Genomic DNA, 26,371 nt, shown 5'->3' with positions numbered 1-26,371 from the left:
AACCCACAGACCCACATCCCCTTGAATGTCTGGGGACCTCACGGGCGGGTCAACAGCTCTCAGACAATGAGCAGACCAGCCAATGAAGCAGGTCACACCTCTCCTTGCCCGGCTGTGTAGCCATGCCACTGGTTGTATAAAGAAGCACATCTGAATGACAAGTGACAGAGGACTTCAGAAGAGGAAGGGTCAGCAAAGCCTCCAGAGGGAGGAAGAGAGGCCCCAGCCTCTGAGAACACGGGTGGTCGAGGGCTCTGTGCCCAGTTCCAGCGTGTGTGTGTTAGGGGTCCCCACACCGCCAGGCAGATCCGTGACGCCCGCTGGGTGTCCTACACTTCAACTCGGTTCTCAGGCTGTCTACCTGGAGGCAGGGTCGGGTCCCTCAGTGCAGGGGCTCAGCCCCAAAGACCGCCCCCCAACCTCAGACGCCAGTCACAGGCGCAGACTGTGCCCTGGGCTTCTGACCAATGGCCGGAAACGGGAGGCTCCCACGGGCCTCCTTGGGTTCAGTTTATTTGCTAGAGCAGGTCCCAGAGCTCAGAGAAGCAGCATGTTGACTAGATCTCCACTTGATTATAAAAGGGTGTAAGGAGGACGGGCCAGATGGAGGAGACGCAGAGGGTGGGCGGGGTGTGGGCGGAGGGCTCGGGGCTGCCGCACCATCCCGGGGCGCACCACCCTCCCCAGACCGCCGCTGTCCACCGCCCCGCAGCTCTCCAAGGCCTCTTCTTTTGAGGTTTCATGGAGGCTTTGTTACAGAGACACAACTGACTGCATCTCTGGCCTTTGGTGACGGATCTCAGTCTCCAGCACCTCGCCCCTCCCCGGCGATGGGGGCGAGACTGAAGGCTCCAGCCCACTAATCCCGCGGGTGGCTCCCGGGCCACCAGCGCACATCCTTGGGTGGGTCCCAAAGTCAGTAGCGTCACAAAAGACACCGTTATGCCTCTCATCACTTAGGAAATGCCATGGGTTTAAGCTCTGCTCCGTGAATGGGGACAATGGACATCTATGCGGATTTCTTATTCTCAATCGCAACATCCTGGGGGGTTGGGTCCCGGGTCCCCGCCTTCCTGACCAACAGCCCCTTCCTCTCACAGGTCCTGAGCGGCCTCCCAGCAAGTTTCCTCTGGAAGCTCGCTGCTCTCTGGTGCTTGGCTTTTCAGTCGCCCCAAGACCCCTTAAATGGTGAAGTGTCTGCCCTCGGGCTGCATTTCCGGAATGGGGGGGGGGGGATGAAACTGGATTCATCACCTGACCTTTGTTTTTAATTCTACTGAAGTATTGAAGTTGATTTGCAATGTTGTGTTAATGTCTTGTATGACATCACTTACGTGCGGAATCTAAAATACTAACCCGATCGCGACAGGACGGGCGGGAGTGCTGTCTGAGGCGCGCTGGGAAGTGCGCAGCTCAGCGTCTGACGTGAAGGCAGGCCCCACGTGTGCACGTCCTCCCGCTGCTGAGGCCCCGCTCTGCTCGCCCCCCGGGAGACAACGATCCTCACGGCAGGCAGCGGGCAGCTCTGGGGACCTGTGCTTGCTCAGCCTTGCTGCCCGGCATTTTGGAGCCGTCTTGCAAGTGTCCTGTTTTTCACTAGCCAGCTCCCTGCCCCCGATCCACTCACCTTCCTAGTAGCACCGCTGCTTCCCCGCCCATGGAGTCGCCGTTCTCCAGTTCTGTGATTACGGCTGGTTGCCTTCCCTGCTTCCGGCCCCCCTCCTCTCCTCCCCACTTCCCGCTGGTGACCTGCACCCCCTAGCCCCCCACTTTCCTCCAGGCACCCCCATGCGTCGGAGCCCTTGAGATGCCGAAGCTGCATCACCTGCTTTCGGTGGGGAGAACACCTCCACCCCATCCCAACCCCGGAATGAGTCCACCCGGGGGGCCAAGTCGGGCAGCTTCGGTGAAATGCTGGGTCCGTGGTCCATGTACCCACAGCCCCTGCTCCCGGGAGCCTCGGCCGTGAGCCCACAGGGAGCTGGACTCAGGAAAACTGGCTGCAGACAGCAAGCTGAGCTCACACCCTCCTCGCTCACGCGCCCACTTTCCCTTCGCCTTTGTTGTCAACTCCCAGTTCTCATGTGAGGCCCCCTTGGTCCTCAGGATGAGTTTCCCCCTGGGAAGTGCCTTATCACTCACTAAAAAATAAGTTTGGGGAAGACCTGCCTTACCTGGTCATCCCTGGACGGTCTAAACCCCACACACGTTAGCTCAAGCCGGGCACCCGCAGAGGTGCACGACCCCAGCCCGGGTCGGGGGACCAGGGCTCTCTCGCTGTAGACAGCTGTGTCGCTGTTTGGGGTCAGGACTCAGGTCGTGCAGGTGCCCCCGCTGCCAGACGGGCCGGGCGTTGGCACCTCGGTCCCGAGCGCCCAGCGCATCTGCAGCCATAGTGGCTTCTGAGGGTCAGGTCACCGCAGGGCCCCCTGTGGGAGCAGAGATGAGACGTGAGTTCTGGGCCCGCACGGGCTGGGCCACCGCAGGGGCCTTTGAACAACGCAACGCCGTCCCGAGGGCCGGGGCTCTGCGCAGGGCCCCACTGGTGACAGTTTTTGTGGGGCTGCAGCAGGCCCTCCCTTTGCCTTGTTTGGAGACACGGAAATGGGGTTTCTGCTTTGGGGAAAGATGCAGTGGAGAATATGCTTCTCATTACACTACACAGAGACAGATGAGGAGGTCAGGCCCGGGTCCCTGCGGCTGCGGCTTGAGCACCAATTTCCTCCCGCGGGTCAGCTGCCTGCCTCACGCACCTTCCCGAGAATCTGACACTGTGAGACTCAGGGCGTGGGAATGAGAGGCCAGGGGAGGCCAGAGTTTATCTCGCTGGCTTGTTTCTTTCCTTCTCTCTCCATCTCCACCCTCCCTCGCGGCCCCCACGTCCCTGATTCTGTCTTCCTGCCTTCCAGCCGTGGAGACCCGCCCGGTCGCTGCCCCACTTCCCGTGCTGTCTCCGCGGCCCCGGCCTCCAGGCCCTCACCCCATCCATCCCATCCGTGCCAGCGCTGCCCAGCAGGCAGACACATCAGAGGCGGCCCGGCGCGGCGTCTCCCCTTGCCCGTCGAGAGGCGCGGTCGCCATCTGCTTTCAATGAAGTGTGGGTTTTGGTACGTATTATGGAAACAGAAACGGAAAAACCATCGAGGTCCCTCCTGCAAAAACCATCATTATCCACCGAAAGGAGCTCTTAGCAACTTCCGGGTGGAGAGCACATCACTGCGAACGAAGAGGAATTCAGACAGCGTTCCTGGCGGGGCTACACAGACGGGAGAGGCAGAAGTGGGATGTTCTCACTCCCCCGGCAGTCGGGGGAGAGCGCCTTAGCCCGGCGAACAGGCGGTCCTGCAGCCAGGGCTGCGCAATCCGACACCGGCCCCGGCTGCCGGTTCCTCTCTGACTCAGGAATGCGGGCTGGCAGGGCCGCCTGGTAGGCTGAGTGGTGAGACCAAGGCCCGCGCTCCATCGAGGGCCAGCTCTAGCAAAGACCAAATGCCATCTGCCCTAGGGCCCCGTGCACCGGACAGGGGCCCGGCTGCCCTTGGGCCGTCAGAGTGGCCTCTGCGGGGCCTTCCAGGAGGAATTCACCCTCCTCCCCTCAGCCCACGTGCTGAGGGGCTGCTGAGTGTCAGGCATCAACCTCAACAAGTCTCCAGCTGAGCAAGCGAGGACAGTGCCTGCGTGTGCTAGGCACTCGGGAAGCATCTGGAAGGAACGAAGTCATGACAGATGGGTCTGGACAATGTCCTCTGTCTTTTCTCTGGCGTGAGAAGAGCCAGCACGGCCCCTGCCAGGGAGTGGCATAGATTTACATCCTGCGTGAGAGCCTGTGTGCGTGTGTTTGTGTGTGTTTCAGAACCCCGCCATCCCTCCACTCAGGGATGCCTGAAATTCCAGGCTTACAGACCTCTTTCCTTCTTCCATCCTAAGATACCATTATCTCAGAGAGAAGAACACTTTGAGCTTTATCAGTAATTGGCGTCTTAGGGGAAATTAGTTCATCAGACTTTCCTCAAGGGAAAGTCTTAATGGAGGGAAAAGGGAAGAAAATGAGTGCTAAGTACCGATGCGGGGGCAGAGCACGCAGCTAGATGGTCCCAGGGGCCCCGGCGGAGGAGGGCTGGGCTGGGCTGGGCTTGGATTGCGGAGTGCGTGGGTCTGACCTGCCTGCGCTCGGGGAGAGACACGCCCAGGGACCAGCGTCCACGCAGCTCTCGTCAGGGAAGAGTCTCTGCTGAGAGGGGCCGGATTGCTGACCGTGGGGACCAGGTTTGACCCCCAACCCGCTCTTCTGGATACCGTACTTCTCATCTGTCCACATGTCCACCGTGATTTTCACTGGTTGGTAAAAGGAAGCAAGTGGGGCACAGCTGTCAGTCTGAGAACACGGTCCCTCAAAGCCCAGCCCTGGTCTTGGTTTCCTGAGCATCTCTGATGGGTGCACAGCGGACACACGTGCTCACATGCACACACACCTGGCTGCCACCACGTCTCAAAACCCAGCGTGAACTATTCACAACAGCCAAGACATGGAAGCAACCTAAGTGTCCACCAGCAGAGGGATAGATAAAGATGCGGTACAGATATACAATACAATGGAATACTCCTCAGCCGTAAAAAAGAACAAAATAATGCCATTGGCAGCCACATGGATGGACCTAGAGATTATCATACAAAGTGAAGTAAGTCAGACAGAGAAAGACAAATATCACACGATATCACTTATAAGTGGCATTTAAAAAAATAATACAAATGAACTTATTTACAAAACAGAAACAGACTCACAGACTTAGAGAGAAAACTTATGTTCACCAAAGGGCGAAGGGGGGGAGAGAGAGATAAATTGGGAATTTGACAGTAACATATACACACTACTATATATAAAAATAGATAACAAACAAGGGCTTACTGTATAGCATGGGGAACTCTACTCAATATTCTGTAATAACCTATATGGAAAAGAATCTGAAAAAGAATGTATATATATATATATATGTATATATGTATAACTGAATCACTTTGCTGTACACCTGAAACTGACACAACATTGTAAATCAACTCTACTTCAATTAAAATAAACAAACCCCGGAGTGCAGCTTCCTGGGGATGAGTACCCAGATAGAGCCCTGGAGCAACAGTGACTATTGTCTATGAGACTGTGGCTTACAGCAGGGGTCCCCAACCCCCAGGCCGAGGACCAGTACTGGTCCGTGGCCTGTTAGGAACTGGGCCGCACAGCAGGAGGTGAGCGGTGGGAGAACGAACGAAGCTTCGTGTCTGCCGTTCCCCATGGCTCCCCAGGGCTCACATTACCGCCTAAACAATCCGCTCCCTCCCCGTCTGTGGAAAAATTGTCTTCCACGAAACCAGTCCCTGGTGCCCAAAAGGTTGGGGACCGCCGGCTTACAGGACAGACAGTAACCTCAGAAACTTCAAGGTCGGCTTGTGGCAGGCGCTGTCTTGGTGTGCGTGTACACATTAGCTTAGCAGTTATGTTACAGTACAACTGTCCTTAATTTTTCCAGCTGAGAGAAGGCACTGACAGCTAAGAAAGAGTGTCACTCCTCTTCTCCCCGCCAGCACTGCAGAGGGACAGGGACTTCTCGTCCTCCTGGTGGGCGGGCTGTTTATTTACTCAGCTCTCTGGGCAGCTCATGGAAGCATCCCAGTGTGGGCTTAAGCAAACCAGAGCAGGGTGGTTGCATGGGCTGGACCCATCACACCAGGTCTTTCCTGAGCTCAGAGCCACTATGCAGATCCCATGGCAGGAGGGCCAGGGTTCCAGGAACCCCCGTTGCTACACGCAGATCCAACCCAACAAAGACAAGAGTTGCTGCAAACCGAAGGATGGGCTCCAACCGGTGGCAACCCGGGTGTCAAAGGTCCGCCTCGTCTGTTATATAAAGTTAGTTAAGTAGTTACTCATCACACATCGGTCATCCTTCAGTCTATACTACTGACTGCTCGCTTTGGAGTTTTCTGTTATTTTGTGGTCTACACACCAGAAGGTTTCAAGCAGGGACTATTCTTTCTCATTTTTAATAGACATTCACATGCGTTGAAAGTGCTGGCCATTCATTGAAGCCATCTGGATATGAGGATCTGGGTGGGTGAAAGGATTGTGTGATTTGTCCAAAGCTACATGGGGAATTTTAGGAATTTAAAAGGCCAGAGCTACCTCTATACTAAAAATTCCTTCCCACCTTTGGAGGTACATTTAACTAGTCCAACCCCTGGACATGGTCTAGTAACTCTGGATCAACTGGAATGAAGGGGCCTAACCGATCATCTGGAGCTAAATGAGCCACATACTGTGGATCTGTTGGGTCGTTAACATGGTTGGAACTAATAGGGCAGAGTTAGTTTACAGGCAGAACTTGGAGACGCTGTGGGCTAGGTTCCAGACCACTGCAATAAAGCGAAGGTCTCAGTAAAGCAAGTCACACACATTTTTTGGTCTCCCCGTGCATATAAAAGTTATGTTTACACTAAGTGTGTAATACCACTGTGTCTAAAAAAAAACAATGTACATGCCTTAATTAAAAATCCTTTACTGCTGGAAAATGCTAACCATCATCTGAGGCTTCAGCGAGTCGTAATCTTTTTGTGGGTCGGGGGATCTTGCCTCGATGTTGATGGCTGCTGACTGACCAGGGGGGAAGTCACTGAAGGCTGGGTGGGGTGGCAATTCCTTAAAATAAGACAGCAGTGAAGTGTCCGCATCCATTGACCCTTCGTGTCACTGAGCACTTAGAGGCCGTTGTAGGGTGATTAACTGGCCTCATTTCAATATTTTTGTGTCTCAGGGAAGAGGGAGGCCCGAGGAGAGGGTGAGACTGGGGGGGTGGCAGTCCGAACACACCACAGCATTTGTGGATTATGTTCACTGTCTTCTATGGGCGCAGTTTGCGGCACCTCAGAACAACTACAATAGTAACTGCAATCAGTAGTCAAAGCTCACTGATCACAGATCGCCACAACAAACATAATAATAAGGAGAAGTTTGAAATACTGTGAGAATTACCAAAAGGTGACAAAATGTTGGGACAACGGCACCGACAGACTTGCCTGACGCAGGGTTGTCACAAACCTTCAATTTGTTAAAAGCACGGTATCTGTGAAGCGCAATAGAACGAAGTGCAATAACACGAGGGATGCCTGTATTTCAGACTGAGGCTCTGACCGTCCTCTGCTTAATGACTACAAGCCAGGAGTTCTGAGGAAGTGAGGTAACCTCCGTACAACAGTCCGAACAGATAACACACAGATAGGGCCTGCCCTGCGCCGGACATTGTTCCGAGCACCTCGCGAATGTTAACTCGCTCAGTCCTCGAATCAGCTTCCTGACGTCAGCTCTATTATTGTCCCCAGCGTGCGGATGAGGAAATGGAAGCACAGGGAGGTGATTTTCCCAAAGTCACCAACGGTTAACTGGGCCACGTACAGACCAGGTCCCCGGCTCACCTCCTACACTGGGAATTGCCAACCATGATTACTCATGAGCTCTGGACAGCTAATGCGGTGGATCTGCCCTGGCTGGATTTGTGCTGCCACCATGAGGGGGACGACTCACACTCCAGCCAGGACAGGGAGAAACTCAGGCACCAGGCGGACGTAGGTGGAGCTGGGGTCCAGGTCTCTGCTCCAGACCACTCCTCCCAGCAGGGGCCCTGGCGAGCCAGGTGGAGAAGCAGAGCCGGCCTTGCCTGTGGGCTGCAGGGCATGAAACTGGGGTGCAGGGCCCAGGTTCAGAGGCCGGGGCCAGAGCGACACGAAAAGCCAGGGGACCGTCCAGCTTGGTCAGCTGTCGGAAAGATTAGATGGATTGGAGAGATGCAGGTGTGAGTCAGCGAGGTGCAGAGCACGACCCCAGCGTGGAGGTGGAACTCGGGAGGGGTGGGGACAGATACAGGACCAAGCCCAGGGCTGACCGCACACTCCCAGCTGCTTCACACCGGAAACTGCAGGCCGGGGCGGCTCCAGGGTGGGGCGGGGAGGTTGTGGGCCTCCTCCCATCCCTGGCTCGACCCGCTCGGTACTGAAGCTGGGACACTGTCCAGCTACTGGTAAGTTCTGGAAGGACAAGACCAGGAGTCCCTGCTCACCCCATGCCCACCACGCTGGATCCAGAGAAGCAAGACGGGGGAGTGGGCAGAGGCAAGGCTTTGGAGTCAGTGACCCCTGGGCTCAGACCTCTGTTCAGCTGTGACCTTGGCCGGAGTCATAACTTCCCTCTAAGCCTCCATCTCCTCGCTGTAAAACGAGGGTCACAATAAAGCACACACTTCCGCAGATTAGCGGGGTAGATAAATGAGATGGTACGTGCAGGGCTTGCGCAGAGGCTACGTCACTAATACGCGCTCAGTGGTCCCTCTCACCGCTGTGATCAGCAGCGTTACGAATAACAAAAGTTATCGATCGGGGCTCTATTTTCTCCCCTAACTTCTGACTAAGTGGGTATCCGCCCTTCCAAAGGATCTCCCCCTTCCCCTCAGAACCCTGGGCATTTACCAGGGACCTAAGGGTGGTGGGGTGGAGGGCAGAGGAAGGGCCAGGCTGGGGGCAAGGCGTTGACCCAAATAGTCAGTAAAGCTAAGCCATCTTTGGTTTTAAGACCATTTTCTCAGAAGAGTTCTTCCGGCCTTTTGCTTGATCCTGGGATGCTTTCAAGGCCCCGGGAGCGTCAGGTTCCACGAGGCAAGGCCTGCTGGTCCACAGCTGTTTCCATCCTGGCCCTTCTGGCCGCATCCGAGTCTTCACAGCCTCCCCGGCTGTGAACACCCCGTTAGCTACATGCATCCGCCGTTGCGTTTCCAGCCTTTTTGCAAAGCGCTACTTAAGCTTCCATCTTTTAAACCACGAGGTCACAATCTGTGTTCATATGTTGGGACAAAGCAGTCGTCCTCTTCCACAGATGTCGTACCGCCAGCTTAACGATAGGACGCGGGTCCCACACTCACCCACTGAGACCTTGAGCCCCAGGTGGGAAAATCTCCTCCCCCAGACACCTCCACCTCCCCCCAGGATGGCCTTCCACCCGTCCAGGGACAGCTGGGATATCCAGGAGAGCTGGCCGCCCGGCCCGTGGCTCACATCGCCCCTGCCCGGCCAGGCCTGAACGACTTCAGGATACAGCAGTTAACAAAGGAAAATACGAAGGGAGCCGGATTTTCCCAGCTGCCTAAGAGGGGAAAGGAAGCTGGCCTCGGTGACTCATACAATGGCATCGAAACAATTCAAGGAACTGTCCAGAGGAAGTGACCAGAATAGCCGGGTGATGCCTGCGTGCTGGTAGGGTGGGGAAGCTGGAAGCCAGGATCTCCGCAGCACAGGAGAGGGAGGTTAAAACAAGAGAAGGAAATTTCCCGGGGCGGGGGAACTGCCCTGCAGAGGCATTTACTGAAATGAAGCTGTCTGTTGACTCCCAGGCCCAGGAGGAGAAGATCCGCAGGGGCGCGCAGAGGAGAAATCTGCGGTGCTGGGGTCTCCCCAGTGACGGGGGCCGCTCGCCACGGAAAGCGCGGCCCACCCCCCTCCCAGAGCTGCCGTTTCACCACGGCCTGCGCACCCACCCACCGCGGGAGCCAGGAAGGGACCCAGCGGGCCTCGTGCAGGGAAAGAAGGGCCCTGGGCCCAGGCTGTGTGGCCCCCGGGGAGAGGGCCTTGTCTGCAGAGAAGCTTGAATATAGATGCTAAGTCCCGAGGTCGTCCTCCCCTCCCCCTGCTCTAAGAGTCAGCTCCGAAAGCCTCTCTCAGGGGTGAAAGAGGTTCAAAGTCTTCAAGAGCCAGCTAACTAAACACGGAGCCCAGGAGAGGGTAAACAGCTGTCCACTGTCACACTCCGGATCCTTGGCTTCAAAGGACTCCGACGCGATTACAAAAAGAACACGAGAGTTCTCTGTGTTTATTTTAAAGTAAGGCCTTTAATAAACAGTCTTTTAAAAAAAAAAACAACCCCAAATAACACACAGGGGAAGCAACCTTCTTTCTCTCTTTTATGCATCAGTCAAAGCACCATACTCGCCTTGGCTTTGGCTTAAATGAGTTTGGTTTCTTCACAGAAGTTCACCGTTTATAAAACACATACATTTTATGGACTTTGTTCTCCCCACTGGCACAGCTTGAGGTTGGTTCAAAGTTCTACAGAGTTAAGCAAAACCACATGGGACCGGGCGGCTCACGTTGGCCAGTGTCCACAGAGGCAGTGTCAGAGAGGTGGGCGAGGCCGGGGGGAGGGAGGCAGGGGGACCCACACAGGGGACCTCAGTGATGCTCTCGCCTCCCCTCTCCTCTCTCCCGCCCAGGGCGCCCTGGACCCAGGAGAGAGAGGTGAGCAAACTTGGCCCAGGGCCACCCGGCACTCAGAGGTGAGGGGAGTGCCAGCCGAGCTGGCTCTCGTCAGCGCTCCTATTGCTAATCCTCCCAGACCTGGGACGCTCTGATGAAAATGCAAATCGTGGAAGTTCTGTTTGTTTGTTTGTTTGATGTGTCTTCTTTCTTTTTTTTAATTATATTAAGTTTATTTATTCTTATACAGCAGGTTCTTATTAGTTATCTATTTTATACCTGTTAGTGTATACATGTCAATCCCAATCTCCCAGTTCATCACACCACCAGCCCCACTTCCCCCCTTGGTGACCATACACTTTTGTTCTCTACGTCTGTGTCTCTATTTCTGCCTTGCAAACCGGTTCATCTGTACCGTTTTTCTAGATTCCACATATATTCGTTAATATACGATATTTGTTGGGTTTTTTTAAAAAAAGGTAAAAACCACACCCCTTAATTACAAGAAGTCAAAAGTAGAGGCATTTAAAGTCTGTGCATGTGTTTAGGTAGGTAGGTATGTAGGTAAGTAGGTTGGAGAGAGAGAGACAGATGATAGATAGATGATAGATATAGATAATAGATAGATGATAGATAGATAGATGGTAGATAGAGAGATGATAGATAGATAGACAGATGATAGATAGATAATAGATAGATAGATGATAGATAGGTAGATAGATGATAGGTAGATAGATTGATGATAGGTAGATATAGATAATAGATAGATGATAGATATAGATATTAGATGATAGATAGATAGATGATAGATGGAAGATGATAGAGAGACAAATGGTAGATAGGTAGATGATAGATAGATATAGGAAATAGATGATAGACAGATGATAGTTGATAGATAGATGCTAGATAGATATAGATAATAGATATAGATAACAGAGACAGATGATAGATAGATAGATAGATAGAGATAATAGATAGATAGATGATAGATAGATTGATAGATAGGAGCCAGTAGATGATAGGCAAACATAATAGATGATAGGGAGAGAGAGAGATGTAAATTCATAGCTAACTCTGATCCCATTCTTCCTGAAAAAACTTCTCTTTCCCACACCGTTTTTGGCAGCTGCTGGCGCTGCCTACTGGACAGGCATTGTCCCCTCTTCCACACTGACGGAGCTCTGGTTAATTCCAGCATCTACCTCTCCTCTGTAGGACTCAGGGTTAAACCTGATTCCTCTGAGCCAATCTCATCCTCGGTACTGGTTAGGTGTTTGGTAGGAGAGAAGTTCCAGGAGATATGGTGGATGGCTAGCTAGGACACTACTGGCAAAGGCTTTTCTTCCTGAAATAAAGGGACATAAGAAAAGAGTGCTCTCTTTTCTGACTCCAGGAAGTCTGAAGCTGATGAAGCTGCCTTATAACTATGAGGGCAGCTAAGTAATGATGGTAGAGCAAGAAGATGGAGAGAACCTAGGTCTCTGATGACTTGGTTAGAACACTGAATTAACGAACTGTTAAATTGACCTAATTCTGGACTTTCTGTTATGGAAGAAATAAATTCCTTTATTATTTAAGTAGTTTTTTGGTAATAAGAATTTAAAGTATAATTCACATACCATTGAAGGTGTACCATTCAATGGTTTTTAGTATATTCACAGATTGTACAACCATCACCACAAATTATTGTTAGAACATTTTCAGCCCCTCTCAAAGAAATCCCATACACATTTCAGTTATCCCTCCCCAGTCCTCCCATCCCTCCCAGCTATAAGCACCCACTATTTTCTATCTCTATGGAATTGTCTATTGTGGACATTTCAGTGGAATCAAGCAATAAATTGGCCTTTTGTGACTGGCTTCTTTCACTTAGCATAATGTTTCCAAGGTTCACCTATATTGCAGGGTATATCAAACATATATTTCATTCCTCTTTATAGCTGAGTAGTATTCCTTTTCATGAATATACAGCATTTTGTTTATCCATTCATCAGTTGATGGATATTTGGGTCATGTCCACGTTTTGACTATTATGAATAATGCTGCTATGAACATTCATGTACAAACTTTTATATGATCATATTTTTTTCATTTCTCTTGCATCTATACCTAGGTGTGGAATTGCTGAGTTACTTAAGTAATTTTGAGTTGGATTGTGTGTTACTTGCAGCGAAAGCATCCTAACTGATACTTTTTTTTTAACATCTTTATTGGAGTATAATTGCTTTACTGATACATTTTAAACTAAATAACACAAAGAGAAAGATCTTGGTTTCTACACACACTCAGGCTGCCAGTCTCTGGCTATTCTCTCTCCTTGATGTTACTGGGAAGAGGAAATCAAGTTCAAGAGTGCTGGAATATTTTGCATATGATCATCTTCCTGAAAAGTCATTTATTTTGTCTGAGTTTTGCTGGACCTGAAGTAAATAAAGCTGAAGAATGGCTCAGCTGCGGTTTCCTCTACTAAAGCATATCATGAGCTCCAGAGGCTCCAGAATTTCCAGAAAACTAGCATGGAACCCACTCAGACACTTGACCAAGGTGAACCCATGCAACTTTCCATGACAACCTGCTAGGTTAGCTAATGGTCACCTTGTTGGGTTCCTTTGAACATGAAAAGCTTTGGCAACTTCAAGGGTGTTTCTAAAAGATTCCAAAAGCCTTGCACATTTCTTCATAAGCTTTCATACATTAGTTATCAGTTAAGTTTAGAAGAAATTGGCAGGAAAAGGGCACAGATTTGGAAGGGAGGGTCTGTGAGATTCTGGAGGCCCAGGATGAAGGGATAGAGACCAAAGGAGGAAGGAAAGAGGCAGAGGCAAGCTCTGTCATTTTGAAATTTGGATGAAAGCCACCTCTGACCTCAGGAATTCTTCACAAACATCACCTTGCTTGCCATCCTTGCTAATTAAATCAGGATGTGTTAGACAAATGATAGATAGATAGATGGGCAGATCGATAGATAAGCAGATAGATGGTAGATAGATAGATACATAGATAAATGATAGATAGATGGGCAGATAGATGATAGATAGACAGGTAGAGAGATAGGCAGATAGATGGTAGATAGATAGGCAGATAGATAAATAATAGGTAGATAGATAAATGGGCAGATAGATAGATGATAGATAGATAGATAGAGCAGGCATGACTGTTACAGTAAGGTAGAGACTTATGATAGTAAGTTTAGTTAGGAAAACAGAAATCACAACAGATATTCCAAACAGAGATGTTTTAACAACACAGGGAATGGGTGACACAGGTGTTAGGAAGCTGAAAGAGCAACATGAGATGTTAGAGGAGCCCAGAGACTAATAACTATAGAAGCTGTCCTGGGAAATAACATGGAAGAGGTGGTGTCACCAGCTGTGAGCTGGGATGAGGGGCCTCACTGAGCTATTGGCCTCCAGAGCAAAGTCTGGTCCCACTGGTGTCCAGACACGTGGAGACAGGCAGCTACCACAAGTCTCTTCTGCCCCCTCTTCCACCGTCCAGATCCCCTCTAGTGCTGACCACTAACACACCTGGTAGGAAGCTGGCGAAGGAGCCTGGGAAATGTAGCTGGCAGAGTCTCAGCCCCCGAATCCCAGAGCAGCACAGAGAAGCATGGTCTCAGAGCTAATGGACAATAGGTAAAAATCAATACCTGTTTGGCCAGCAACTGCCATACACAACCCTCTACCTTACTGGAGATTTCCTACAACAATGACGACTTGCTTCTGTCCCATCAGATGCAGCAATCTGTCTTACAAATGATGACCCTCTCCCCTTCTCCCCCAGAACGTGAAACATCGGGTCCTAGGGACTTCCCTGGTGGCGCAGTGGTTAAGAATCCGCCTGCCAATGCGGGGGACACGGGTTCGAGCCCTGGTCCAGGAAGATCCCACGTGTCGCGGAGCAACTAAGCCCGTGCGCCACAACTACCGAGCCTGCACTCTAGAACCCACGAGCCACAACTACTGAGCCCATGCACCACAACTGCTGAAGCCCACGTGCCTAGAGCCCGTGTTCTGCAACAAGAGAAGCCACTGCAAGGAGAAGCCCGCGCACTGCAATGAAGAGTAGCCCCCGCTCGCATCAACTAGAGAAAGCCCGCGCGCAGCAGCGAACACCCAACACAACCATAAATAAATTAATTAATTAATTAAATAAATAAAAAATAAATTTATTTATTTGTTAAAAAAAAAATTGGGTCCCACCTGTCCTTTCTTTATCTCAGATTTTTGTGAACTCCTCTTCTAGCTCAGTCACAATCCCACTTGAACTTCTGTAACCTGGAGATGAAATGAAAAAGCTATCCATCAACAGCAAGGCTGATATGAAATGATGTGATGACAAGCAAAGGGGACAAAGCATCACTGCTACAGTTTTCATTTCTATACAGGACACAGGTCATCGCTGATTTCTGTAACTTCCTTCTTCCCTTTCCCCACAGACAGACAGCCACTCGGTCAGTCCGAGTTCTCTACTTTGCTTCTCCTACTTTCATTCCTAAGGGACTGAATCTTCTACAGTCCTACGGTTCTTAGGTTACTAGAATTTTCCATCAACGTTTGTTACAGGACTTCATGGGGCCAAGAGCTGCCCCCAGAGGATCCCCCAACCTCCTGACACAGTCCTCCCGGCCCCTGTTGTGTAGCGGCAGCCTCATCTTCTGCTACATAATCAGGAGCAATCATCCCAGCCAGAGGGCAAACCCTTCTTTGCCTATTGGTTCAGTGGCGTGAAAGCCCAAATGTCCAGGTAGAAGTCCCAACTTTCAACTCGATGGAAGCATTGTGTGCCCTGCTGGAAGCAAGCATCTGTTGTCACTAAGAGCTCTAAACCCAGAGTTGCTGAGATGGGAAGGCAGTTTCTCCAGGGGATTTACTAGTGATGGGAGCCAAGTCCATCTTCATCCCTTGATTTCTAGACCCTTCGGCTCTGGTTATGCGGGAAACGGCACCACAATTCCATTACCGCACACTGCAGAGCGGTGCCCAGCATCTCAGGTGTTGTCCCTCACCTTGCAGTATAACCGCTTCCTCTGAGGGCCACTCTTCGGTTCTCTGAAGCCACATGCTTCTGGGTGATGGGACACATGGCAAGACGAAGCAGTTCACCGGCATAAGCCCACGGCTGCATTTCTTTGGCTATGAAATGAGTTCTTTGGCCAGAAGTGAGGTTGTGAGGGACCCCATGACAGCAAATAACATAGTCCCTACGCCCATGGATGGTGATGGTGCAGAAGTATTTCAGGTGAAAGGAAAGCCCCCATCTAGAATAAGGGCTTATTCCCATAGTATAAATTGCTTCTCCCTCCTTAATAGAATAGAAGGGATCCAGTGGAATCACTCTGCCTGCAGGTGGCCTTCAGGAGTGATGTCACGTCCAGGGCTCCACATGTTTCTGCTGTTGGCAGGTCAGGCACTCGCAACCAGGTCAACCGCAGTGAGGAAAAGTCCGTGTCGTGGAGGAGATGCAGGGCTTCCATCCCTGCCACTATGGCCACGTTGTACGTGGACCCACTGACAGAGCACCAGTGTATTGATAGTTGTGGGGAAAGCTGGCCAACACCACAAAGCATCATTGTATTCATCGGATTAGTGCGAGCCTCTTGTAAATACCACTCAGTGGGAACTCATATAGGACAGAAATACCCTCGCACTTGGCACCCATTCTAGGATGTCACCCTATTCCTCTTCTCCAGTTTCTAGGGCATTCAGCACTCAAGAGCAAAGTGAAAGACAAGTTGCTGCATTTTGTACCTCCTACAAGTAGGAGTAGCTTCTGTAGATTCTGCAGACCATTTATACCCTACACATTGTGTGTGCTTCTACCAGGCAATAGAGCTCAAAGTTTAAAGATCTGAGCCTGTCATTTTCCTTCTGTAAGTTCTCTTGTGTAGGTAGATGTGGCCATCTGGTTTCTGCAATGGCCACTTTGCTGCAAGCACCACAGTTAATATGAATTAATCATGATGCCACTGTGTACACAGGAGTTGCCAATACCCAGGGTTCCACTGGCAAGCAGCTCAGCATTGCTTTCAAGGCCAAAGACAGAGGCAAATCCAACCCACGTTCCCCTCTTTGTGGGTCTGTTTCCTGGGACCCCCTCCTTCTGGTACTCTAAATATTCTATCAGCCAGGTTGTAGTCGGGGAAAGAGAAGGCACACCAGGTATTTCAATGCACAGAACCCATTCCACAGGCATTGGAAGACGGAAAGAGCAGCCATTGCGCGCTTAGGTAGCCCAGGGATTGTGCACAGCAGGAAGGAACTACCACGCAGGGCTGGGAGGAAAGAGGTGTCATCATCGGGCCCCAGGTTCACTCAAACCTCTGGGAGGGGGTCTCTGTAGAGCTGGCGCTCCAGCCTCTGAGGACAGGGTACCAGGCTCTGGAGAGCAGATCTTGAGGGGGAAGCTTTGCAGGGCTGGTGTCTAGACTTCTGAGCAGAGCGTCACAGCTGACCACCAGGTTTGGAGGAGGGCTTCCATTTGGAAGGTGCCTGTAGCTCTGAGAAGGAGGCCTGGCCACATGGCTTGGATCTCTGGGTGGAGGCACAACCCCGTGGGTACTCAGACCACTGGGGCAGCTGGGAGTGTGCCCCAAAGGTGCTCGGGTGCTCCCAGGGGCTTGGGCCAGGGCAGGAGAGAGCATAGTCCAGCGGCAGTCTGGCTGCTGCTGGCACGTCTGAGCATGGCTGGTGCTGGCAGCAGGAATGGAGAAGGCAGCTGAAGCCTTCTCTCTGCTGCTGTGGGAGCAACGCTGATGGGACCTGGGAACTAGGAAGGAAGCCCCTCTCACCCTCCTCCCACCTGCCAGTCTGCCCTAAATGCCCCCCATCACCACAACCCAACAGGAAACCAGTTGCCAAGGGAGATGGAGAAACGGAGTTTGGGGAGCTCCGGCCCCCATTTCGAGGGGTGGGCTCGGAGCTGAGGGACAGCAGGTTCACCCCCGAGGCAAGAGGACAGAGGATTTGGAGCCAGAAAACCTGGGTTCTGGCATCAGTTCTGCCAGAACGAATGGCCTTCGAGAGGTTGCCTAACCTCCCGTATCTCAATTTCTTCATTTAGAAAAGCTGGGTGATATCACCGACCTCAGAAGGCTGTTGTGAAGATGAACAGAGTTAATACACGTACAAGCACTCTGTAAACTCTACGTCAGCGGCCCCCCAATTTTTTGGCACCAGAGACCGGTTTGGTGGAAGACAATTTTTCCACGGACGGGGGAGATGGCTCAGGCGGTCACGTGAGCGATGGGGAGCGACGGGGGGCGGCAGATGAAGCTCTGCTCACTCGCCTACCGCTCACCTCCGGCTGTGCCGCTCCATCGCTGCGGGGTTTGGGGACCTGTGCTCTACGTGCCATTTTAATGCAGGTATTATTGTGACAGTCCATCTTGTTGAAAAGCCACACAAGGGAAGTATATTGGCCCTAAATTTGTGGCATCTGGTACAAGTTGCCAGTGGGGAGGACTCTGCGAGTGAAAGAGAAATCCAGGGACACGCAAGTCGTCATCCCAAAAGGTCAATCTAGAAAAAGCATAGTTTCAAGTCTCAGAGCCTGACTCAGACATTGGGTCTGGGAGAAGCAACCAAGAGGGGCTTCAAGTTGGATGTCCAAGACCCAAGTCCATCCTGGGAACAAGTGGGGGATGGTGATGGGATATCCATGATGCAGGTGGGCACACCTGTGGGGAGGGAGGCTCAGGGAACTGCTGCTCAAGCAGAGGGTAGCTTCTTGGCTGCTGGGAACAGACTTTGTGGAGTCTGGCAGGGCCAGGCAAAGGGGACCTGGGAGATGGACCAGCACCGACGGTGTTCTCCGTGCTCGCCCTTCAGGGCTGTTGTCAGTGAATTTCTTTTGTGTTTTCACTGTTAGCCTTCAGCTTGTTTTCTTTCTAGGCACATTGTGGACATGAAGTCAGGCTCAACGTTCTTTTTATTTTCAAGGTATAATTGACATAACATTATATGAGTTTCAGTTGCACAACATAATGTCTCAATATTTGGATACAGGGATTGCAAAATGATTACCATACCATGTCTAGTTAACACCCATCATCACACAGAGTTACAATTCTTGTTCTTGTGATGAGAACTTTTAAGATGTACTTTCTTAGCAACATTCAAATGTGCAATACAGTATTATTAACTATAGCCTCCATGCTGTACGTCTCATCCCCAGGACTTATTTATTGTACAACCAGAAGTTTGTACTTTTGACCCCCTTTGCCCATTTTGCCCACCCTCCACCCCACCTCCATGCCAATCTGTTCTCTGAATCTATGAGCTTATGTGTTTTTTTGTTGTTGTTTGCTTTCCACACATAAATGAGATCGTATGGTAATTGTCTTTGTCTTACTTATTTCACTCAGCGTAATGCCCTCAAGGTCCATCCATGTTGCTGCAAATGGCAATATTTCCTTCTTTTTATGGCTCAATAATATTCCTGTGTGTGAGTGTGTGTGTATCAATCATATCTTCTTTATCCATTTATCCATTAATGGACACTTAGGTTGTTTCCTAAGTGTCTTCACTTATCTTGACTTGTCTTGACTTGTAAATAATGCTGCAATGAACATGGGAGTGCAGATATCTTGTAGAATTAGTGTTTGTGTGTGCATGCATGTCTGTTTAATGAATACCCAGAAGTAGAATTGCTGGATCACATGGTAGTTCTATTTTTAATTTTTTGAGGAACCTCTAAACTGTTTTCCATAGGGGCTGCACCAATTTACATTTCTACCAACAGCACACAAAAGTTTGCTTTTTTCCACATCCTCATCAAACACATGGTATTTCTTGTCATTTTTATAATAGCCATTCTAACAGGTGTGAGGTGATATCTCATTGTGGTTTTGATTTGCCTTTCCCTGATTATCAGTGATGTTGAGCACATTTTCATGTACCTGTTGGCCATCTGTATGTCTTCTTTGGAAAAATGTCTATTCAGATCTTCTGCCATTTTTAAATTGGATTTGTCTGTTTTTGTTTTTGTTTTTTTCTTTTGCTATTGAGTTGTATAACTTCTTCACATATTTTATATATTAACCCCTTATCAGATATGTGATTTGCAAATATTTTCTCGCATTCGGTAGGTTGCCTTTTCATTATGTTGACGGTTTCCTTTGCTGTGCAGAAGCTTTTTAGTTTGACATAGTCCCACTTGTTTATTTTTGCTTTTGTTGCCTTTGCTTTGGTGTCACATCCAAAAAATCATTACCAAGACCGATGTCAAGGTGCTTACTGCATATGTTTTCTTCTAGGAGTTTTATGGTTTCAGGTCTTACATTCAAGTCTTTAATCCATTTTGAGTCAGTTTTGGTGTAAGGTGTAAGATAGTGGTCCAGTTTCATTCTTTTGCATGTGGCTATCCAGTTGTCCCAACACCATTTATTGAAGAGACTGTCCTTCTGCATTGTATATTTTTGTCTCCTTTGTCATAAATTAATTGACCATATGTGGGTTTATTTCTGGGTTCAGTATTCTGTCCCATTGATCTATGTGTCTATTTTTATGTCAATGCTATACTGTTTTGATTACTATAGCTTTGTAATATAGTATGAAATCAGGGAGTGTGATGACTCCAGCTTTGTTCTTCTTTCTCAGATTGCTTTGGCTATTTAGGGTCTTTTGTGGTTACAGACAAATTTTAGGATTGTTTGTTCTACTTCTGTGAAAATCGCCATTGGAATTTTGATATGGATGGCACTGAATCTGTAGATTGCTTTGAGTGGTATGGACATTTAACAATATTAATTCTTCCAATCCATTAGCATGATATCTTTCCATTAATTTGTATCTTCTTCAATGTCTTTCATATAGTTTTTCTTTCTTAGTTTTCAGTGTACAGGTCTTTCACCTCCTTGGTTAAATTTATCCTGAGCTATTTTATTCTTTTTGATGCAACTGTGAATGGGATTGTTTTCTTCAGACTGAAGTTCTTGACAGAAAAAAGATTGGGATAAAAATCTTTTTAAGTCCCTTTTCTATCAAATGTGCATTTTTGATCATTTATAAACATAGACTTGAACAGAAAGTACATTCTGTATGAAAAAAATATTTCTGTAGAGGTTCCTTGAAATTATTCAATAGGAAGACTCTGGCCTACTATCTGGAAGGTGAGTGCTGGATGCAATAATTCCCGAAGGTTCCTTCCTGATCTGGAATGGAAACAATGCACTCCCAGTAATCTCCAGAGAAGAAATCTCCACCTGCACTCAGAGAGATTTCCTTTTCCAGTCAACACAGCCCTAGAGACTGTGTTGACTGAAAAGTCACCTCCAATAACCTACCTCCACACACTTGAAGCGAACAGCTGATCTGCTTACCTAACCCACACATGCTCCCTGCACGTGTTGTACCAGTCCTTTGACTGGTGATTTGGGTTGGCTTAGCCCTTCTACCAAACTGCTTGCTATAAAGCTGTCCTTATAACTTACACCACGGCAGCAGATGCCAACTAAAAAATAGGTTAATGGCTTCAGATGGCTCCTAGTCTGTGCTGCTGACAGAAAGAGTAAAGATCTCTTCCAGATCCCCAACAGAGAGCATGTATTTTATCAGGCCAGCTGGAAATTTAGTTCCACCACATTATCTCTTTAAGAGAACGAAGGAATTTTTAAGACAGGCACTGGTCACAGGCCACGTCTTTTCCTAACCAAGACTAACATCCACTATTTTTAGTTAGAAACCCTAAGCTCAGATGACAGTGCTCCAGGTAGAAGAAAACTGCATGAGTGCAGGCACAGAAGTTGGAAAGAATGGTGGAGGGAACTTGTTTAAGATCCTAGACCGACTGTGTATTCACTTGCTGTCTCTTCCCAAAATCCCATTGAAATGATAAGAAATGACACTTCTAAAGACGAATAAACCCATTACAATGTTGGGAAACAAGAAAGGATGTCATAGGCAGACCAGAGTTTATCATAAGGTTTTTTAAAAAAAAAATTCCATTGTAATTCACACTAATTATAATAAGTGAAATGATACACAGATATTTAAAGAAAAAAGTTCATCTCCCACCTACCTCTCTAAGACAACCAACGTTTACAACCTGATGTGTACCTTTCCTGCTCTAACTCTCTTTTCCATATATACACATAGACACATACATATGTAGATAGATGATAGATAGACGATAGATGATAGATAGATAGATAGATAGGTATTTAGATAAGAGAGGGTATGTTTTGTTTTGATACAAATATTGTCTTATACAAGGTGAATTCATACTATACTTTTATTCCACAACTTTTTTCTTACTTAACAATATACCACGCGTATCCCTTCAATTCAATGCGGACAGATCTAACTCATTCTCTGTAGTTGCTGTATGGTCGTCCGAGGCATGGATGTGCTATAATTTCTTCATCCCAGTTTCTTGTTGGTGTTTCCAACTTTTTATCACAATAAACAACGAAACAATAAACATCCTTATACTTTCATTCTTATGTGTTAATATATTTATTTTGCAGTATAAGTTTGTAAAGATGAACTTGCTAGGTGAAAATGTATGCGTATGCTTTATCTCTATTTATAATTTATGTGTTTGCTATACTACTTGACAATCCTCCCCTGAATATCATGACAATTCACCCCTACATATTTTAGCATGCCTCTCTAGGAGTAGAGGGTATCTTCTAGATAGCTACAAAACCACTGTCCTACCTAAGATAATTAAGAATAATTTCATAATATCAGCTAATATTCAGTCCACATTCAAATTTCCCCTCAGCTGTCCTAAGAATATCTTTTATACTTTCTTTCTTAGCCAGAAGTCAATCTGAGCTAATGTACTGCATTTAGTTTCTGTATCTCTTTGGTCTCTTTTAGTGAAGAAGAGTCTGTCACTTTTTTCTTGAGGCATTGGTGTTTAAGGTGTCTGGCTAAGTTATCTTGTAGTGTGTCTCACATTCTGGATTTCTGATTATTTCCCTCCATGGTATTATTTAACTTTCCCTCTATTTCTGGTATTTCTTAAACTGGAAGTTAGGTCTAGAGGCTTGGCTAGATTCAGGTTACACATTTCTGGCAAGAAAAACAAGAACAAATGTATATCATATGTGATGCTGTATAACAAATATATATTTTAACTTTAATAAATTTTGTCAGATTACATCTCCCAAAGACTGTAGCACTGTGCACTCCCACTAGCAATGGCTGCCCTTGCATTTTAGCTGCTCTAAATATTATTGCTTTTTTAATGTTTGCAAATCTGATGGATTTTTCAAATGGTATATCTTTGGTTTAATTTGCATTTTCTTGACTGCTAGGGAGGTTAAAATTTTAGTCACATGTTCAGTGGGTATTGTGCCATTCCCTCCTGTGAATTTTATGTTCATATCCTGTATTTGTTAGGGTAATGCTAGCCTTATTAAAAAAGAAACCGCAGAGTTTCAGAAGCATAAGATAATACACTTACTTCTCATTCATGTAACTGTCCAGTGAGTTTGGTAGGCAGCTTTCCAGATGATTCAGGGATGTGGACTTCTTCCATCTTCTAGTGCCACCATTCCTTAGAGCTGTAGGAAGAGAGGATGGAAAATTGATGCCTTTCCTTAACCTCCTTGACCCTAGCAATGACACAATCACTTTCATCAGTGAGAACTAGTCACATGATGTCATTGGATGCAAGTGGGGAGGAGCTAGGAAAACTGGTTCCTGATTGGACAGCTGCTTTCCAGAAACAACTCTAAACTATGACCTGAGAATATGTGGCCATCTCTGTTGGGTTGTTTGTCTTTTTCTTTTTTATTTGTATGGTTTCTCTATATAGAAGGGATTACTGTATATATGTTTATATATTACACATTATCACCATATGTGTATATTATATTTTCCCTGGTATATTAGTAATTGTCTTTGGATTCTACTCAGTGTATCTTTGGAATCTATTTAGTGTGTATTTTGCTTTATAATTATTTTTAAAAATATACCAACAGCTCATGCAGCTCAATATCAAAAAAACAAACAACCCAATCCAAAAATGGGCAGAAGACCTAAACAGACATTTCTTCAAAGAAGATGTACAGATTGCCAACAAACACATGAAAAGATGCTCAACATCACTAATCGTTAGAGAAATGCAAATCAAAACTACAGTGAGGTATCACCTCACACTGGTCAGAAGGGCCATCATCAAAAAGTCTACAAACAGTAAGTGCTGGAGAGGGTGTGGAGAAAAGGGAACCCTCCTACACTGTTGGTGGGAATGTAAATTGGTACAGCCACTATGGAGAACAGTATGGAGGTTCCTTAAAAAACTAAAAATAGAGCTATAATATGATCCAGCAATCCCACTCCTGGGCATATATCTGGAGAAAACCATAATTCAAAAAGATACATGCACCCCGAAGTTCACTGTAGCACTATTTACAATAGCCAGAACATGGAAGCAACCTAAATGTCCACCATCAGAGGAATAGATAAAGAAGATGTGGTACATATATACAATGGAATATTACTCAGCCATAAAAAATGAATGAAATAATGCCATTTGCAGCAACATGGATGGACCTAAAGATTATCATACTGAGTGAAGTCAGACACAGAAAGACAAATATCATATAATATCATTTATATGTGGAATCTAAAAAAATGGTACAAATGAACCTATTTACAAAACAGAAATAGAGTGATAGATGTAGAAAACAGAATTATGGTTATCAAGGGGGAAGGGGGGATGGATAAATTGGAAGATTGGGATTGACATATATACACTACTATATATAAAATAGATAACTAATAAGAACCTACTGTATAGGGGGCTTTCCTGGTGGCGCAGTGGTTGAGAATCTGCCTGCCAATGCAGGGGACACGGGTTCGAGCCCTGGTCTGGGAAGATCCCATATGCCGCAGAGCAACTAGGCCCGTGAGCCACAACTACTGAGCCTGCGTGTCTGGAGCCTGTGCTCCGCAACAAGAGAGGCCGCGACAGTGAGAGGCCCGCGCACCGCGATGAAGAGTGGCCCCCGCTCACCGCAACTGGAGAAAGCCCTCGCACAGAAACGAAGACCCAGCACAGCCAAAAATAAATAAATAAATTTATAAAAAAAAAAAAAAGCAAAGCCCAAGAGGATTAAAGAAAAAAAATATTTAAAAAAAAAAAAAAAAAAAAAAGAACCTACTGTATATACAGGGAACTCTACTCAATACTCTGCAATGACCTACATGGGAATAGAATCTAAAAAAGAGTGGATATATGTATATGTATAAGTGATTCACTTTACTGTACAGCAGAAACTAACACAACATTGTAAATCAACTATACTCCAATAAAAATTTAAAATAAATAAATAAAAAGATACATCTCAAAAAATTGTATGTAGTCAAGTATATATGTATTTACATTCATGTATGTATAATTATATAATTATAGGTATTTTCTATCATGTTATATATATATTTTTCATTCATTGCTTCAGTATTTACTGTCTTACTAAGAATATGGCTTACTTTCTAATATGGCTTGGAATCCCACCTTTGTGTATATTGTTTCCATATATTCATAAATCCAATATCAAACTCTATTTTCTTCCACTATTTTTAGACATGTATTCTTATATATGAACTATGTAATAATTTTATTTATTTCCAAAAATTGGAGAATCCATTGAAATTACATTAAAATAACTTGGAATGACAGATCATTTTTTTGTAATTATATCTTCCCATCTAAGAATATGAACTGTCTCTCTATTTATTCAGGCTTTGTTTCATGTTCTTCAATAATATCTAACAGTTATATTCATAAGCATGCTGAGCCTTTTAAAAATTTATTTCTAAATATGTTATAGTTTTTTCTATATATAGATGGTATTTATAAAAAAATTTAACTTCCAACTTTTTATTGTTATCATAAAGAAAAGGTTTTGATTTTGTAAACTTGTATCTGGTTATATTATAAAATTCTTTTATTAATTCTAATATTAAGACTTCTTTAATTTTCTGGATCTACAGACCTATCATCTGAAATAAAAGTACAGTTGTTTCTTTTGCCTACACAACCATGGGGTCGGCCGTGCCCCTCCCCCTTCCAGTATATTCCCAATCACAAGTGACTAGGGCAATTTCTCCTGTGATAAAACTCAAGAATGAATCTGTAAACAGAGTAAGCATCTTTCTTGGAATAGAAGGAAGTTTCCAGCATGGACAATATGGTCATAGAGTGAAGGCTAGTAGGGACCAGTTAGAAAACAAGGAGGCCAGGAGAGGTGGAATGACATCTTTAAAGACTGGAAGAGAAAAAGATGTCAACATTGAATTCTTTATCAAACTCAAGTATTCTTCAAGAATGAAGGCAAAATAAAGACACTTCAGATTAAAAAAAAGAAAAGGAGAGTGAGAGAGAATTTTTTTGTCAGCAGACCTGGACGACAGTAAATGCTAAAGTAAGTTCTTTAGGATGAAAGGAAATGATAACAAATGGAAATCTGCATCTACAGTGGAGAAGACTGGAAATGGTAAATATGTTAAATAAACATAAGGCTAGTTTTCCCTCTTAATTTCATAAAAGTGCATATGATTGTTCAAAGCAAAAAGAAAAACGTATTTTGGAGTGCATAAAGTATACAGACATATTACATATAACAACTGTAGCATAACAGATGGGGCTGGAAAGTAGGCTTCACACTTGCAAAGTTCTTACATTTTATGTGAATTGGTACAACATTAACTCTCAATAGACCATAGAAAGTAAATGACCTATACTATAATCCCAACATAAACTCCTAAAAAGTAAATCAGAAAGCAGGGTTCTTTGTACAACCTTGAAGGGTATAGGGGAGATAGACTATATTTCTCCTTCCCATAACCTTCATCCACTAATGTTGGGCTTGACCATGTGACTTTCTTTGGTCAATGGAATCAGAGCAGAAGAAGTAGTTCTCAACTTAGACCTTAAGACACATCACACTTCCACTTACTCCTCTGGGAGTTTCTGACCTTCACCCTGAGAATAACATGCTCCAGTCTGCTACAGCCCCTCCAAAAGAATGAAACATGGTTGATCCTCAGCCTGAAAGATCTCTGCCCCAGTCCCCCAACATACACATGAGTGAGAAACAAATACTTGTTGTTTTAGGACATTGAGGTTT

At 46.7% G+C, this 26,371-nt stretch overlaps 1 protein-coding gene across 2 annotated transcripts in view; it reads right to left on the bottom strand.

Annotated features, from left to right (window-relative positions):
- Positions 1-26,371, bottom strand: part of MTPAP (mitochondrial poly(A) polymerase) — a 133,335-nt gene that overhangs the window by 15,164 nt on the left and 91,800 nt on the right. For both annotated transcript variants that reach the window (XR_009007361.1, XR_009007360.1), the window contains 2 exons: positions 22,699-22,798; positions 14,487-14,561 (listed from right to left, as the gene is read on the bottom strand). The gene's annotated coding sequence lies outside the window, so the exon portion shown is untranslated. The remainder of the gene's footprint in view (positions 1-14,486; positions 14,562-22,698; positions 22,799-26,371) is intronic.

This window comes from Balaenoptera acutorostrata, chromosome 3 (genome assembly GCF_949987535.1).
Source record: "Balaenoptera acutorostrata chromosome 3, mBalAcu1.1, whole genome shotgun sequence".
Taxonomy (NCBI): domain Eukaryota; kingdom Metazoa; phylum Chordata; class Mammalia; order Artiodactyla; family Balaenopteridae; genus Balaenoptera; species Balaenoptera acutorostrata.
The sequence above is the reverse complement of the archived record's forward strand: the minus strand, read 5'-3'. Positions and strand labels throughout refer to the sequence as shown.